The 19004-nt window shown below is 37.4% G+C and overlaps 1 protein-coding gene and 1 pseudogene across 3 annotated transcripts in view; one reads left to right on the forward strand and one right to left on the reverse strand.

The window, feature by feature from the left end:
• Positions 1-19004, forward strand: part of RFX8 (regulatory factor X8) — a 257473-nt gene that overhangs the window by 79298 nt on the left and 159171 nt on the right. For all 3 annotated transcript variants that reach the window (XM_043603128.1, XM_043603129.1, XM_043603130.1), the window contains exon 4: positions 17354-17503. The gene's annotated coding sequence lies outside the window, so the exon portion shown is untranslated. The remainder of the gene's footprint in view (positions 1-17353; positions 17504-19004) is intronic.
• On the reverse strand, positions 6526-6978 carry LOC122496701 (annotated as a pseudogene).

Consider the following 19004-nt stretch of genomic DNA (forward strand, 5'->3'; position numbering starts at 1 on the left):
GGTACAATCTGGATAGTAGAGCTCATCCTCCTAGTTTGTTCAGTCTGGTTTGCAAAGACATTCCATCGGTAACCTTAACCTGGTAGCATATATTTCCAGAGAGACTACATAGAAATCCACACTATGCCCCCCTCAAGAAATATCTCTTTTGTATGGCCAGTGCCCCCTTTTCATGTCAGAAGCCTGCAAGTGGCAGGACTGGATGTACCATAACTATGAGAAGCTTGGAGAGGAGATTGCTGCTGGCATAGATGGGCATTGTATGGGCATCATTTCAATCTCAGGCCAGGCCCTGATTGATGGCAACAACTCAGATGGCCTGGTTGCAAAGAAAATGCAGTAAAATCTCCGTATACCTATACTGACTGGTTGGTTGATTGATCTTTAAAGTTTATCTATTTTTGTGAGAAAAGAGAGAGGGACGGGCAGAGAGACAGGGAGAGAGAGAATCCCAAGCAGGCTCTGCGCTGTCAGCACAGAGCCTGATGTGAGGCTCCATCCCAGAAATCATGAGATTAGGACCTGAGCCAAAATTAAGAGTCAGACGTTCAACTGACTGAGCCATCCAGGCACCCCAATACTGATCTATTCAAAACAGTTCCAAATTCAGAGCAGTTCCAACCCTGCAATCAGTTGTGTACCATATTATCCAATAAAAAGTATTGAAAAACTCTAAATGTGATTAATCTTTTTTATACTCTGAAGTATTCTGGTTTTCTAGATTTACTTAAGAAGGACTTTTTGAGGGTTCCTAGGGTAGGTATTTGTATTGGTACTTTAATATTCTTGCCTCTTGATCTCTGATTGTTTTGCCTGCAGCCTATGCTCTGTGAAGTTTGGTTTAAAGATGGACTTCTAAAAATACCCTGTGCATTGGAGTCACCAGGCCTGTGCACACACTCTTTCCCACCCTGGTCACCCTCTTGATCATCTTCAGTGATACACAGTTTGCTCATCCCTTAAGGTCTAACCAAGGACTACCCCTTTCATAAGACTTCCCTGGGCTACCTCAGACTGCATGGGCCTTTCTTTCTCCTAACCTTAGTGACTCAAATTGGCACCACTTATTTAGGATTTACATTTTTCTTTGGATCCAATTCAGCATTGCCTGTAATTTCATGTGTGAACGATTCTGGAGAAGGCATATCAAAAAACAAGGCAAGCTTCCTCCCTTGAGGACATCTAGGGACATGTTAGGAGAGGCCCATGAAAGTTGAGGGCATGGAGGAGGAAGGTAGAGATTGGCCCTGAGGAGGTGGCCATGGAAGGGTGCACAGAGGTGGCAGCCTTCTTGCTGAGTTTGTGGGGAAGAAAACAGGGAGAAAATCCAAAGCTACAGAGAGATGAAAAAGTTTGGACTTGTCATGGGACAGAGAAAGATGGCTGTGGCTCAGTTGTAGTTGTGGAGAGCACATTCCCTGGGGCCAGGCTTTCAGGGTTGGAGTCCTGGCCCCAGCACCTACAAGCTATTATGAATGTGAAAAGTTACTTAACCTCTCTTGGCTTGTTACCTCACCTGAACAGTAATGTGAATAATATTGGTATTGACCTCTTAAAGTCATTGTGAGAATGAATAGGTATAAAGTGCATAGAACTGGGCCTCTGTTACAGTCACAGAAATAGTGAAGATGAGCTGCTCTGGGGAAGAGCAGAGACCCATGGGGGAAATGCCACTGGCAAGGGGTCAAAATGAGGTGGAGCTTGTATGCCATGTGTGGGAGTGAGTTGGGGCTTTATCCTTTGGGCAGTGGAATCTTGAACTGTAACTTAAATGTTCATGAGGATATGTTTTATCTTAGTTAAAACTAAAGAGAAGAACTGTCTTATACCCTCTTGCATTCTCTATGGCAACTAGAATAGTTCCTGATAATAAATACTTGTTGAGTGAATGAATGAATGAATGAATGAATGAATACTAGGCTAAAAGATCCTCGTTTCTGTGTACATGGTATCAATATACTACATTTTACTGCAGTGTTCACTGAAGCTCTTCTTCTGTGTCTAATACACTTTACTTCTTCCAGACTCTCACATCTATGAACTTACTCTTCTCCCTCACTGTGATCTTTGGTCTTTTGTCTTTCTGTTCTCCTAGGGCATTTAATGAATTGGGTTTATGTCTGCCTGAATGTCTGCCTCAGGAACTGCAATTTTAAGGATGTGTGATTTCCTTTCCCCACTCCTCCCTGCCAGCCCTCAAGAGTCCTGACAAACCAGTCCCCATCCTGGGTCATTACCTTCTTCCTTCTCCACATCTCTCACTCTCAGCCTCCTACACACTGTAAGTCCCTACATTTAGGACTTATTAAAATGTGATGTTGTCTACTGCGTCCTCAGTGCTGCCAGGCAGTCATTTGTTCTGTTAAATCTTCAAAAAATTAAATATTACAAACATTTACAAAGAATATACAGCTCAATGAATTTTTACAGAGTTAACCTCCAACTGATCATCACCTGGGTCAAAAACTAGAATGTTTCAACACCCCTGAAGTCTTTCTCACGCCCCTCCTGATCACTAGTACTTTGTCTTTTTCTGCAGTAAGCACTATCCTAAAGTTCATAGTAATAATTTCCTAACCTTTCTTCATGCTTTAACAACTTAAACATGTACTATTAAACACTATAATTTAGTTTTGCTCGTTTTCTGAACTTCACATAGATGGAATTATATAGTATATGTATTGTGTGTATTTGGCTTCTTTGACTTATTATTATGTGTATGAAATTCATGTCATTGCATGAAGCTATAGTGCATTCATTCTCAGCGTTGTGTATTATTTCATTGTATAAATATACCATATTTTTAAATTATTTTTATTAAGGTATAATTGACTGACATATAACAGTATATTAGTTTCAGGTGTACAACATAATGATTTGATATTTGAATACAATGTGAAATGATCACCACAGCAAGTCTAGTTAACATTCATCACCATACTTAGCCATGAAAAAATTTTTCTTTTTTTTCTTGTGATGAGGACCTTCAAGATTTACTCTCTTGGCAACTTTCAAATATGCAATACAGTATTACTATAGGTAACATGCTGTACATTACATCCCCATGAGTTACTAATTTTATAACTGGAAGTTTGTATCTTAGGATTCCCTTCACTCATTGCTCCCCACCGGCCTGCATAATTTCTTTATCCTTTATGTAATTGTTGGATACTTGTGTTTTCACAAGTTGAAAACTTGTGTTTTCAGTTTGGGGTTATGTTGAACAGTGCTGCTGTGGTTATTCCTGTACATGTCTTTTGGTGCCTATGTGCATGTATTTTTGTTAGGAATTCCACTGAGGAGTGGAATTCTGAATCATGGAATAGGACAAAGAGAATCAACTAGCTCCCAATTTTGTTATTGCAATTTACATACATCCACCATTCCCAGCAGTGAATGAAGGTTCAGGGTTCCATATCTACACTTACATTTGGTGTTGTCAGTATAGTGTTATCTCAGTGTTTAAAAAAAATTTTTTTTTAATGTTTATTTATTTTTGAGAGAGAGAGTGCTAATGGGGGAGAGGCAGAGAGCGAGGGAGAGGCAGAATCCAAAGCAGGCCCAGGCTCTGAACTGTCAGCACAGAGCCCAGTGTGGGGCTTGAACTCATGAACTGTGAGATCATGATCTGAGCCAAAGTCAGATGCTTAACTGACTGAGCCACTGAGGTGCCCATATCTCAATGTATTTTTAATTTTCATTTCTCTAAGTACTAATAAAGTAGAGCCCTATTTCCTATGTTTTGGGGCCATGGATATTCTCTTTTGTTAAGTGCTTTTCCTTGTTTTCTTCTCATTTGTCTGTCTTTTGTTTCTGAGTTTGTAGGAGTCCTTTTGGGTCAGTTGAACAGCATCTTTTGATATACACAGAAGTTCTTATTTTCATGTGGTCTTGTTTATTAGTCTTTTCTTTTGGTTATTGTTTTCTATAGCTGTGTAAGAAATGTTCCCGTCTTGAGGTCATGAGATATTTTCTTGTATTTTTTATAGAAGTTTTACTATTATTATTATTATTATTTTCAACGTTTATTTATTTTTTTTGGGACAGAGAGAGACAGAGCATGAGCGGGGGAGGGGCAGAGAGAGAGGGAGACACAGAATCGGAAACAGGCTCCAGGCTCTGAGCCATCAACCCAGAGCCTGACGCGGGGCTCGAACTCACAGACCATGAGATCGTGACCTGGCTGAAGTCGGACGCTTAACCGACTGCGCCACCCAGGCGCCCCTATTATTATTATTAAATATTCATTTTGACTATTATTTGCCTTTCACATTTAAATCTATAATTTATCTGAAATTGGTTTTTATATGGAGTGAGATAGGGGCCAAGTTTCTTTTTTTTCCCACACGGATATCCCGTTTTTCCAGGACAATATATTTGAAATGCTATGGTTCACCCACTCTCTCCAGTGACAAACTTGTCATGTTCATGTATGCATGAGTCTGGTTTAGGGTTCTTTATACTGTTCCATTCACCTCTGTGTTTATGTCAGTGCCATACTATTTTAATTATTGTACCTTTATAATAAGTCTGGATACTTGGTAGAGCAAGTCTTCCTTGCTTGTTTTTCTTCTTCATAGAAGAAAGCTCTTTACCAACCTTTTCATTTCCATATAAATGTTAAAAATAAGGTTGTCAGTTTCCTATACAAAAAAAAAAAACAAAACCTGTAAGAATTTTGATTATAAGTGTCTTGAGTCTAAACATAAGTTTCAGGGAAGAATTGGCATCTTCACAATATTGAGTCTATTATTTCATTAACTTGTATATCTACCCATTTTTTGAGATCTCTTCAATTTTTCATAATAATGTCTTACAGTTTTTTGCACATCTTTTGTTATATTTATTGCTAAGCATTTGATATATTTATGTTTTTTGTTAATGGTATTTTTAAAGTTTCTTTTTCTTATATATTATATTCCTAATTATATTAGAAATATAATTGTATTAATAATTACACATAATTATATCATCATGTAAATAACAATATAATAGATTTTTGTATGTTGATTTTGCATCCCGTTAATCACATATGTTAGGTCTAAAGTTGAATAGATCATTTTGGACTTTTAAATGTATGTTATCATTAGAATCTATGAATAATAAAAATTTCCTTTCTTCCTTTCTAATCCATATGCCTTTTTTTCTTATCTTATTACAATGGCTAGTACAATGTGGCATAAAAGTGGTGATAGCAGGCATTCTTGTTTTGTTCTGCATTTCCAAGGGAAGTTTTTCAATATTAACCATTAAGTATGATATTTAACATAGATATTTTGTAAGTATTTGTATCACTCTGCATCTAGTCAGTCCCAATGAGAAACCAGGGAAACAGGGAAAGTTCAACAAAGAATTATTTAACCATGATAGGAGGGTAACTATGAAAATGCAGAGATAATGTTAAAGGACAGCCAGGGCTGAAGGAGAGTATCCAAGGAAATACAAACTTGGAAATGGAGCTTCCTTCCCATGGCTTCCTTCCCAGCCCTCATTGTAAGTCATGTGGTTGCAGCACTCTGCTTGGTGGAAAAGTTTTCAGGGTTGCTCAGGCTAGCACAGGGCCATGGTTGAGAGGCAAACAGGAAACAATCTTTTAGGACTTAGGCCATTCAAGGCTGATGTAGAAAGAGTTAGGTTTCTACTGTGTTTGTGAGGCCAGGATCTTGGAAAGGCCATAGGAAGGCCATTACTGGACCTGGACTGAGGCTGCAAGATTACTGAGGACTACATGCTCTGTGCACAGAGCTGGATCAGAGCACCCCAAATGTGCCCACCCACTCACACCTCTGACCAGTGTGCAGCAGGAACAAGAAAAAGTAAAACACTGTACTTTGGAGTCAGAAAGAGAAGCCATCTTTCTCTTGCAGTGTCACTTCAGCACCCCCTTTTGGCAAAGTTCCACATACTTGGTATGAAGGAATAGTGAGTGCTTCAAGAATCCCGTCCATCATAGAGCAGGTACTGAAGAGTGAATTTGGAGCTGAAAGGCAATAAATCGATAACTGGCACAATACGCTTGATCAGATTAAGGAAATTCTCTTCTATTTCTAGGTTGCTAAAAGTATTTTTCGTGAATGGGTTTTGAATTTTATCAAAGGATTTTCCTATTGAAACAATCATATGGCTTTTCTTTACTATGAATGTAGTCAAGGACACTAATCAATTGTTTATTGAATAAAATAAGTAACTTAAAATTTGCCATGTTTTTGTACATTTTTGTAATTTTTAAGTGTACCAATTCAGTATCATTAATTACATATACGCCATTACCACTGTTCCAATTTTTTCATCAGCCCAAAGAGAAATTCTGTGCCCCTTAAGTAATAACTCCCCATTCCACCTCTGCCCAGCATCTGACAACTTCTAATCTATTTTCTCTGAATTTTCCTATTCTAGGTATTTCACATAAGTAGAATTACATATTTGTCCTTTTGTGTCTGGACCACTACACCTAGCTTAATATTTTCAAGTTTCACTATGTTATAGAACTCCATTTTTGTTGTTGTTGTTGTTTTTTGGTTTTTGTTTTTTTTGAGGAACAAGGACCACATTTTTTACTTGTTTATTTCTTGTATTGGAAGTATTCCTTGATGACATTCTTGGCCTGAGACTCTTTGCCGTAGACTTTAATCACCACACAATAGCAACCAACCACTTTGCAGGGTTTACTCTCTGTGTCAGTTTTATAGAGGCCTGTGCATTTTATAGAGGCCTATGCATTACCCTAGTTTCTTGTTCTCATCAACCTTAATTAGGTTGATTTGGTGTTCAGCACGAAGGGCCTCACCAACCTGACATACATAGGCTCATCACACATGAATGCAACACACAAGGATGGATTTGGTGTTTGTTTAAGGCTTTGGCAGCTTCACAAATTCCATGTGGTAGGCCATCATGGATGAAGGCAGTCTTCAGCACCTCTTGTAAAAAAGTATTAACATCCATTACACGTCCAGCAGTAATGCTTTCCTCAACCATGGTCATGGGTTACGGGTGGAGCCGAATCTTGGTGCACCTGGGCCTCCACCTCCAGGTATGACTCCATGGTGGCAGGGAAAGAACAGAACTTCATTTTTTTTTAATGACTGAATAACATCCATTGCATGTATATGAAATATTTTGTAATGGTTAGTTATATATGTCAATTTGACTGTGCCATGGATGCCCAGATAGCTGATGGTGTCTGGGTGTGTCTGTGAGGGTGTTTCTTGAGGAGATTAGCATTTGAATTGATGGACTGAGTAAAGCAGATAGCACTCCCCAGTGTAAGTGGGCATCATCAAGTCTGTTGAAAGCCAAACTAGAACAAAAGGCCAGTGGAAGGCTGAATTTGCTCTCTGCTTGACTGATTAAGCTGGCTGGGATATTGGTCTCTTTCCTTTAGCACTCCTGGCTCTCAGGCCTTCAGACTTGAACTAGAATCTATACCATTGGCTCTCTAGCTCTCAGATCTTTGAACTACACCACCAGCTTCCTTGGGTCTTTAGCTTTGCATATAGTAGATTATGGGACTTCTCAGCCTCCATAATCATGTGAGCCAATACCTTATAATAAATCTGTTTATATTTGTGTATCTCTGTATCCATCTATCTGTTATCTATCTATCATCTCCCATTATTTCTTTAGAAAAATCTAAATATAAAACATTCATTCACTTGTTGAAGGACACTTGGATTATTTCCACTTTTTGGCTAATATAAACAGTGCTGCTATGAACATTAATGAACAAGTACCTGAGTCACTGTTTTCAATTCTTTGGGGTATATATAGGAGTGGAATTATATGGTAGATCACATGGTACTTCTGTGTTTAACTTTTTGAGGAACCACCAAGCCGTTTTCCAGAGCTGCTGTACCATTTTACATTCCCACCAATAATGTACAAGTGTTCCAATTCTTCCACATCTTTGCCAACACTTTTTATTTTCTTGTTTTGTTTTTTTATCATAGCCATTATGGTAGGTGTGAAGTGGTACCTCATTATGGTTTTGATTTGCATTTCCCTAATGACTAATGATGTTGAGCATCTTTTCATGCATTTATTGGCCATTTGTATATCTTTTTGGCCCATTTTAAAATTGGGTTGATTATTTTTTTGTTTTTGAGTTGTAGGAGTTATTTATTATCTTCTGGATATTAAGTCCTTATCACATATATGCTTTGCAAATATTTACTACCATTCTGTTTCTTGTCTTTCATTATTAATAGTGTTCTTTGATGCACAAAAGTTTTTAATTTTTACGATGTCCAGTTTCTCTATTTTCTCTTTTGTTGCCTGTGCTTTTGTTTTTTTGTTTTTATTTTAAGTAGGCTCCATGCCCAATGTGAGGCTTGAGCTCATGACGCCAAGATCAAGAGTCACATTGGGGCACCCGGCTGGCTCAGTTGGTTGAGCCTCCAACTCTTGGTTTTGGCTTAGGTCATGATCTCACAGTTTGTGGGTTCAGGCCCCACGTTAGGCTCTGTGCTGACAGCGCGAAGCCTGCTTGGGATTCTCTCTCTCCCTGCCTCTCTCTAATGCTCTCTCTCAAAAAAAAAAAAAAAAAAAAAAAAAAAGAATAAAATTTACCAAAAAAAAAAAAAAAAAAGAGAAAGAGAGTCACATGCTCTACTGATGGAGCCAACCAGGCACCCCTACCTGTGCTTTTGGTTTCATACTTAAGAAAGCATTGTCAAATCCAAGGAAGATTTATTCTTATGTTTACTTTTAAGAGTTTTAGCTCTTAAATTTAGGTCTGTGATCCATTTTGAATTAATTTTTTTATATAGTCTAAAGGAAGGTTCCAACTGATTCTTCTGAATGTGGATATCCAGTCTTCCTGGAACCATTTGTTGAAAAAACTACCTTTTCCCTCCATTGAATAAAAGATTTTATTTCTATATTCTTCAATTCTATTCTATTTGTCTATATCTGTCCTTATGCCAGTACCAACCATACTGTTTTGATTACCATAGCTTTGTAGTGCATTTTGACATTAGAAAGTGAGTCTTCCAACTTTGTTCTCTTTCAAGCTTGTTTTGGCTACTCAGAGCTCTTGAAATTCCATATGAATTTTAGAATCTACTTTTCCATTTTTACAAAAAATATCATTGGGGTTATGATAGAGATTGCATTGAGTTTGTATATCACTATGGGTATTGTCATCCTCACAGTATTAAGTCTTCTAATTCATGGACAAGAAATGTCTTTTCCTTTTATTTACATCTCTTTTAATTTCTTTCAGCTTTGTTTCATAGTTTTCAATGTACAAGTCTTTCATCTCCTTGGCTAAGCTAATTTGTAAGTCTCTTATTCTCTTTAGGTCTTTGTAAGTAGAATTGTTTTTAAAATTTCTGTTATATTTATTACCAGAATAAGGAAATAAAACTGATTTTTGAGTGTTGATGGTGCAGTCTGCAATTTTGCTGAATTTGTTTGTTAGCTCTAAAAAGTTTTTTGAATCTTTAGAGTTTTCTACATAAAATATCACATCATCTTAGAAGAAAGATAATTTTACTTCTTTTCTAATTTGCATATCTTTTATTTCCTTGTCTTGCCTAATTGTTCTGGCTAAGACTTGCAGAGTGATATTGAATAATAGTGATGAAAGTGAGCATCCTTATCTTGTTCCTGATCTTAGGGGGAATACTTTCACTCTTTCACTATTGGGTATGATGGGTTGTGGGTTTTTCCTACATGGTCTTTATCATATTAAGGAGGTTGCTTTCTATTAGTGTACTGTGTGTTTTTATCATGAAGGTGTATTGAATTTTTCCAAATGCCTTTTCTACATTGAGATAATCTTGTAGTTTTTTCTCCTTCATTCTATTAATATAGTGTTACACTGATTGGTTTTCATATATTGAATCATCCTTGCATTCTGGGACAACTCCTATTTGTTCACAGTGTAAAATTCTTTCACTATAATGCCAAATTCACTTGGCTAATATTTCATTGAATATTTTGTTGAATATAGATTTCCTATATTCATTAGGAATATTGATCCATGATTTTCTTTTTTTGTAGTATCTTTGTCATGCTTTGGTTACACTGATCTCATAGAATGAATTAGTAAAGTGTTCCCTCCTCTTTAATTTTCTGGGAGAGTTTAAGAAGGATCTATGCTAATTCTCCTTTAAATGTTTGGTGCTGGACTTTTCTTTGTTGGAAGGTTTTTGGTTTCTGATTCAATCTTTGTATTTGTTATAGGCCTATTAAGATTTCTGTTTCTTCTTGAGTCAGTTTTGGTAGTTGTGTTGTTTCTAAGAGTTTGTCCTTTTCATCTAGGTTACCCAATTTGTTTGCATACAATTGTTCATAGTATTTTCTTATAATCCTTTTTATTTATGTAGTGTTTGTTGTCCTGTCCACTATTTCATTTGTAATTTTACTTGAGCTTGGTCTTTTTTTCTTAGTCAATTTAACTAAAGTTTGTCAATTTTGTTGATATTTTTAAAGAACCAACTTTTGGTTTCCTTGATTCTTCTGCTTTTTAGTTCTGCATTTTGTGTATCTCTGCTCTAATCCTTATTATTTCCTCCTTTCTATTAGCTTGGGTTTATTTTTCTTTTCTTTTTTTAGTTCCTTATGGTGCAGAGTTAAGCCATTGATTTGAGATCTTTCTCTCTCTCTCTTTTTAAAATGTAGGCATTTACTGCTATAAATTTCCTTCTGAGTACTCTTTTTGCTGCATCCCATAAGTTTTGGTATGTTTTATTTTCATCCTCATTTGTCTCTAAATATTTTCTAATTTCCCTTGTGATTTCTTCTTTGACCCACTGGTTGTTTAAGAATGTTGTTTAGCTTCCACATGCTTGTGAATTTTCCAATATTATTTCTGTTACTGATTTCTATCTTCATCCCATTGTGGCTGAAGAAGATACTGTGTATAATATCTATCTTTTTTTTAATGTTAATTTATTTTTGAGAGAGAGAGCGAGCAAGCAGGGGAGGGGCAGAGAGAGAGGGGGGCAGAAGATCTGAGTCAGGCTCTGTGCTGACAGGAGACAGCTCAATGCAGGGCTCAAACTCACAAACTGGGAGATCATGACCTGAGCCAAAGTCAGAGGCTTAACCGACTGAACCACCGAGGCACCCCTATGATATGTACCTTTTTAAACCTACTGAGAATTGTTTTGTAGCCTAACATATGGTCTGTCCTAGAGAATGTCTCATGTTCTTGGAAGGAATGTGTATTCTGCTGTTGTTGCATGGAATATTCTGTATGTCTGTTAGGTCTAGATGGTTTATATGTTGTCCAAGTCCTCTATATCCTCACTTATTTTCTGTCTGGTTGTTCAGTCCATTATTTAAAGTAGGGCATTCATGTCTCCAACTATTATTGTAAAACTATTTCTTCCTTAAATTGTCAGTTTTTCCTTCATAAATTTTGAAAGTCTCTTGGGTGTGTAGATGTTTTAATTGTTATATTATCTTGCTGTATTAAAAATGTTATTTATATATTGTCTGTCTTTTTCTCTTTTAATCTTTTGGAATTAAAGTTAATTTTGTCTGTTATTAGTATAGCTACCCCAGTTCTCTTTTGGTTAATCTTTGTATGAAATACCTTTTTCAATCCCTTCACTTTCAACATATTTATGTCTTTGTTTTTGTTTTAAAATTTTTTAATGTTAATTTATTTATTTTGAGAGGAAAAGAAAGGGAGAGAATCCCAAGCAGGCTCCATGCTGTCATCAGCACAGACCCCGGCATGTGGCTCGATCCCAGGAACCATGAGATCATGACTTGAGCCAAGATTAAGAGTCAGACACTTAACTGACTGAGCCACCCAGGTATCCCAATCTATTTGTGTCTTTGGATCTAAAGTGAGTCTCTTATAGATGTATATATTTGAATCCATTTTTAGAAACCTTTTCTGCCAGTTTTTATCTTTTGATTGGAGAGCTTACTCAATTTACATTTAAAGTAATTACTGATAAGGAGGGGCTTACTTAGTTTTGGCATTTTGCTCTTTGTTTTCTGGGTATTATAGCTTTTTTTGTCCCTCACTTCCATTATCACTGCCTTCTTTTGGGTTCAGTTGATTTTTGTTGTGCGTTTGAGTCCCTTCTCATTTCCTTATGTGTATATTCTATACCTATTTTCTTTTTGGTTACTATAGGGATTTAATTTAACATCCTAAGGTTATAGCACCCTAATTTGAGTTTATAACAATTATCTTCAGTAGCACACAAAACTTGTATGTAGCTCCCTTCTCCCTTTCTATTATTAGAAGCCACAGATTACATCTTTACATGGTACATGACCAGTAGTATGTTTTTTATGCGTTTGTCCTTTAAACCATGTTTTTTAAATTTATTTTTTATTTTTTTATTATTTAAAAATGTTTTAATGTTTATTTATTTTTGAGGCGGGGGGGGGGGGGGTAGAGGCAGAGAGAGGGAGACACAGACTCTAAAGTAGGCTCCAGGCTCTGAGCTGTCAGCACAGAGCTTAATGCTGGGCTCGAACCCCAGAACTGCAAGATCATGACCTGAGCCAAGTTGGACACTTAACTGACTGAGCCACCTAGGTGCCCCTAAACCATGTTTTTAAAAAGTGGAGTTAATACCCAAATTACAATAATACTAGATTTTATAATTATCTATGTATTTACCTTCACGAGATCTTTTTTTTAAGGTTATTTGTTGATTTTGAGAGAGAGAGAGAGAGCATGTGTGTACAAATGGAGGAGAGGCAGAGAGAGAGAGAGAGAGAGAGAGAGAGAAAATCCCAAGTAGGCTCTGTGCTGACAGTGAGGAGCCCCATGCAGGGCTCATGAACCATGATATTATGACCTGAGCCAAAACTAAGAGTCTGACAGTTAACTGATTGAGCCACCCAAGTGCCCCTTCACCAGAGATCTTTATTTCTTTTTACAGCATCAAGTAACTGTCTAGTTTCTTTTCAGCTCAACCAGGAGGACACCCTTTAGCATTTCTTTTATTATTATTATTAACAGAAACCTTTGTTTATTTATTTTGAGAGACAGTGTGAGCAGGGGAGGGACAGAGAGAGAGGGAGAGAGAGAGAGTCCCAAGAAGACTCCATGCTGTCAGTACTCAGCCCAAAGCAGGGCTGAAACATATGAACAATGAGATCATGACCTAAGCTGAAATCAAGAGTTGGATGCTTAACCAACCGAGCTACCCAGGCGCCCTGCATCCTTTAGCATTTCTTGTAGGACAGGTCTAGTGGCAACAAACTCTCTTATCTTTTGATTATCTGAGAATGTCTTAATTTCTGTCTCATTGTTTTGATTTAGAAATTTCTTTACTTCTCTAAATTTTTTATTTTATTAAAACACACTAACAAAAAATTGACTGTCTTAACCATTTTTAAGCATACAGTCAGCAGTTTTAAGTACATTCATATTGTTGTGCAAACATCAACACCATCCATCTCCAGAACCTTTCCATCTTGCAGAAATGCAACTCTGTACCCATTAAGCAATGATTCTTTATTTCCCCTCTCCTGTCAGCCCCTGGAAACCACCATTCTACTTTCTGTGTCTATGAATTTGACTACTCCAGGTACCTTATACAAGTAGAATCATATAGCATTTGTCTTTTTGTGATCGGCTTATTTCACTTACTATAATGTTCTCAAGTTTCATCCATGTTATAGCATGTGTTAGAATTTCCTTCCTTTTTAAGGCTAGATAATATTCCATAATAGTAAACATTTTGTTTAACCATTAATTCATCCATGGATACTTGGTATGTCTGGTTATTCTCATTGTGTGCTAGAAGCAATATTTGAATACTTGTTTGTAGAAAACATTTGAGGCCTAGAATAACATTATTTTTTTTCCCATAGAAGATCTATACTTGCAGGGCACCTGGGTGACTGAATGGGTTAAGTGTCTGACTTCGCTCAAGTCATGATCTCACAATTCGTGAGTTTGAACCCTGTGTTGGGCTCTGTACTGACAGCTCAGAGCCTGGAGCCTGCTTCAGATTCTGTGTCTCCCTCTCTCTTTGCCACTCACCCGCTCCTGCTCTGTCTCTCTCTCTCTCAAAAATAAATAAACATTAAAAAAATTGAAAAAGAAAAAAGAATATCTGTACTTGCTTCCAGCAGGTTCCTAGAAAAATGTAGCAATCCAGGATCACACTATGCACTTTCAGGAATTGAGAAGATTTGAAGCTGGGCTGCAATTTTTGGTGGTCTTAGTTTGCTTCTAGTTTTCCTATGGTCCTGTGGAGACTCAACTGACAACACAGGAAATTCATTAGGGATCCTTCTCCTTCCTAATCTTCAGGGTCTCTGGGATCCTACTTTTATACTTCTCACACCATAAGGTTGGCAAAAGCACTGCTCAGATGTCTCTGTGGGAAGTAGCAAACACACCCAAGGGGAAAGGAATTCTAATATCAAGCGTACCCCTCTGGATTATCTCCTGAATCTAGTAGGGTAATTCTTAGTGCCTTTATCACCATCAAGTAGTTGATTTTTATATTTTGTTAGCTTTTCTAATTGTACTCATTGCAAAGTTTGGTCTAAATTATCTGTAAAGGAAGTCTGGTGGTTTTTTATTCTACTCTTTTTGTTGCTTCCTCTCAAATTCCATGTAGGAGCCATTGAGTTCTCTGCCACAACCTTCAGACTTCCAAACCAACTTCACTTCTTCAGTCCCAACAGATGGTTTGGCTTTTTGTTCATTTGAGGAAACATATCTTTCTCAATGCCCTCCTCTCTCAGTATTGTTTTAAATTATTTGATTGTTTATTTGTTTTTGTATCTTTCTATATTTTTGTCTACTTCCTTCCTTTCTCAAAATAAAATCAGTCAAATCTTGTTAACATAGCTTCAGCTTTCTACCTCCTATCTCCTCTAATTTCCATCTCACCATGCTTCATCAACTAGAGACAAGCCTGTCTTAAATCTTTCCTGTTTATAACATTTTCCAGGGATTTCTCACCTAAATAAAACCTTACCCCCAATCTCCTACTGTCTTAAGCTGTCATGTCCTTTTCCCCCTTCTTTACATGGGTATTCTTTCCTGAAGAGAAAACTTCTATGGTTTCTCCTCCACCCCCACCCATTCTCTTGAAACTCTTTTGTAGATGGTCACCAATGACATCTAGGTTGGCAATGACTTTTGTCATTGTCTTCTATGCTAATTTCTTTGGAGCACATGAAACTATGATCTACTTCTCCCTAAATCTCTTTTTCTCTTGGCCTAAATTGTACTGCTATTTTCCTTATTCTTTTACATTTCTGACGATTATGCCTCTGCCACTGTAGCTGGCTACTTCTCTCAAATTCCTTATAAGACAACTATAATTTCAGAGTTTCTGCAAGGTCTTTGGGGGAAGATAAATGGTTCTATTGTTAGAAAGCCAAGAGTTTCAGAGGTGGGCCATAGGCACATCCTAGAATAGGGGAGTAAAAATGGGAAAAATTATTCTGCTTAGCAATCTAAAAAACTATTTCAAATAAACTGGGGAAATTTTTATAGGTTATATTGCCTTTAGGAAAATGTTTCTCTTCCTTAATGTGTATTTAGACTACATTGTCTCTGAGAAAAATTGTTTGTCCCTGAAAAGGGCATGTGAGATTGTGCTTTCATGTTATCTGTAGGACAATTTAGAGGGCTATCCCCACCTCCCACCATGAAGATACTTGAACAGGGACTGAACTTGTAGTGGGAAAGCCCTCTGTGGACTGTTATCCTGAAGCCACCTGCATTGTTATCCTAAACTGACTAGCTCACATTCTGGGAAACGTCCTAGTAGTTTCCTGTGCTCCCTGAGTTCCATGTGTTCCATTATGGTCCAGTGTTAGAGAATCCACTGGGTCCAGAATAGAGGTGTGAAATTTGCACAGAAAAAGAAAAAGGTAAATGTGCTTTTGTTTAATGAGAGAAATAGAAGGATAGGTTTCAAGTCATGAAAACAAGACTAAGAAGTCAAATGTACACTGTGAAAGGAGTAATGCTTTTTCTTTTCTCTAGGATTCTGGGATATGACAATCTATTTAGCATGGAGACTTAAGTTTTCTTCTCTCCCTCATATCATTTCCTGTAGTTATTCCCAAAACTCTAATAAAGTTTTCAGTATGCCCCAGAGCCTTGTTTGAGTGGTTTTATGGATAAATAAAGGATACCCCAGAAAAGAGACATGCTGACATCTCTGCATCATCACCGCCATATCCAGGTGTAATTATTGAAGAAGAACAGGAGACACAGAGGTCCAAGTGATGAAGAACAGTGTAAGCAACCCAAGGTAGTTCTGAGAGCAGCTGAGGGGAGAATATGATAATGGAGAGCCAATCACACTTCAGGGGCTGCCTTCCCCAAACATATTAAAGGAAAATATATCTGCCAGGGGAGACACTTCCCAAAGTTCTATCTTGAACTCTCTTTTCTGTTCTTGTCTTGCTCCCCTCTCTTGACGTATTGTCTATTTCCATGGCCTTCTGTGAGCCTGTGGAATCATCTTCCCCCTCACTCCTAAGTTACAATCACAAGCCCATAACCTGTGTCCTGAACTCTAGTGCCGTATTCCCTACCAAGTGACTACAGGCATACTATTCACACCACAAACTCCATATGATTAAGGTTAAGCTTAGTGTTTTTACTTTCCATCTACATTCCTTCTATCCACATTAGCATTTCTGTCTTCACTATTTTTATTTTTGTTGGTTGCATAGTCAAGTTCCATTGCCCAGGCTTACACAGGGGTCATCTTCAAGTTCATCTCTCTTGCCATTGTCATCCATTTGCTTGAGCACATCCTGTCAATTCTTCTTTAGTAGCTATTCCTTTAGACCCCACTTTTCCATTCTTACTGCTATGATCCTAACTTGGCCCCCTTGCTTCATGCTCTGATTCTCGTGATACCCTCCTGGCTTCTAGTTTCTGTTTTTGCCTCTTCTAGGAATCTGCACATCCCTACCAGATTAACAGCTTCCTAAAATTTTTTTTACATCACTTCTCTGTTAAAACTTTTAGTGATTCCTTTTTGCCTTCCCAGCTGGTATTTAGTGACTTCTCTGGCTGGTATTAAAAATTCTCCAGTCTGGCCCCTTCTACCTTTCCAGTTTTATATCTCTCTACTCCCCTAAATGGGCCTTGCTTTCAACAAAACTGGTCATGCTGTCCCTTTTTTTTCCCTCTCTGTCTCATTGTTTTCTCATTTTCTGGCACATTCTTTGTCTGCTTTCATCTCAGACACATCTTTCACAAGCTCTACCTTAAATGCCACCCAAGAATTGGCGCCAAAATTTCTGTCTTAGCCTTAAACCTCCATTTCACTGATTGTATATCATTATGTGTTGTAGGGATGTATGTATATGTCTTATTTCTCCTACTAAACTGAACATCTTGTGAGAGTAAAGATGTGTTTCCCATATTTTATTTCCTCCACAGACCCTATCAGAATGATAGACATATTATAATCAGCAAATGTGGAAGGAATAGCTGAATGAAAGAATATTCAAGAAGAAAATGCTAAAGAAGAGGAATTATACAATTGGGAGGAGGTTTTTCCCTGTTCTCATTGAGAATTCTGAACAAAAGGTAATTTGTAGAGCTGATATAAGCTATATGTATAAATTTACCTTTGGCTTCTTGTAGTCATTGGAGTTGGACCAAATTAGACTTGAGCATGCAGATCTAAGGAAAATAGCCAAATGGCTTTTTCTTGAACAAAATTTATTTTTCTTGCCATAGCTATGTAGGAAGATAAGATATGAACATAAAATGGGTCTAGTTTTCCAGTCAAAGATAGGCCTTTTGCAAATATTATTAAACCTGTTATTTCTAAGCCATTTGCAAGTCTGGCTTAACCTACTAGAAACTACTAGAAAACATCATTTAAATATAGATTCCTTCTTCCAGATTAACGTATATAGAGTTTTCTAAAAATAAGAGTAGAAGAAAATGACATCATGAAAGCAAGGGTAAGTTCTTAGCCCTTTAATTCTACAGAAATTATACTGTTATTCTGGTCTGCTCAAATGGTTCTGTTGTGTTTACCCAACACACTGAGAGAAGAACAAAATGTCGAGTTTTAATAAGTTTTGTTTGCTTTAGTTGATAGCAAGTAATTTTTAGTCTCAGAAAGCAATGTTTTGTTTTGTTTTGTTTTTTACTTAGTGCTAATCTTGATGGTGTTTTGATGTCAGTGAGTATTTGGCTAGTTGTATTGCAATTTTGCCAAATTGCTTAGAGTCTGGATGAAAAAAATCCATGAAATAGATTTTATATTAGTGACTTGATATTAAGTGAATTTGGCTGCATTATCTCTGTTTTTTTCACTTTAATCAAAACAGGGTAAGTACTGAAATACTCACATTGAAAGCTTAGCTAGAGCAAATTCTTAATAGGCCATTGTCTGTCTGTCTTTCTCTGTCACACATATATCTACTTCTGTTGCGCCCTTATATTTCTCAGAGAACAAATCTTGGTGATACCATGGAAATGCTCATTCGTCAGATGATCTGAACTTTCTGAGGTTATAAAAAGCGTGGCTCCTGGAAGCTTCCTAATGGACTTCTTAATGGGGATTTTCAGACTGTAAAATTGAATGGCTAGGGTTGCTGACCTCTTGAGATCTATAACCTCTTCTGTCATGGTGAGAATGGACATTGTAAGAAAAGAAGAGGGATGTGGCTCTTTCAGGTAAAATCATCAATTCAATGAAGCAAAAATATGAGTATCTGTGGTGGTCATGCATTGCAGATTGCCAACGACGGGGGGTGTAATTGATCAGGGACCCCAGCTGCTCCACTCTGAAATTCATCGTCATTTTGCACCAAGATCATGCCTCCCATGGACTGCTCTCAGTCAGTGACTGAGCTGGGCACAATATCAAGGCAGGTCTGTTCCTGGGAGCCATGGGACTCCTATGGCTTTTTTCAACCTTCCTCAGACTGCATAGCAGTCCAGGAGACTTTCATCCAACCTTTCTCCCTGCTCTCCATCACTCAGAGTCAGACTGGCATCATGGTCTAGTGGCTTTCCTAGCCCTTTTCAGCTTCTTTCCTATTTTCCCTCACAAGGTGTTTCCCCTTATGTA

The sequence above is a fragment of the Prionailurus bengalensis genome, chromosome A3, assembly GCF_016509475.1.
Source record: "Prionailurus bengalensis isolate Pbe53 chromosome A3, Fcat_Pben_1.1_paternal_pri, whole genome shotgun sequence".
In the NCBI taxonomy this organism is placed as follows: Eukaryota; Metazoa; Chordata; class Mammalia; order Carnivora; family Felidae; genus Prionailurus; species Prionailurus bengalensis.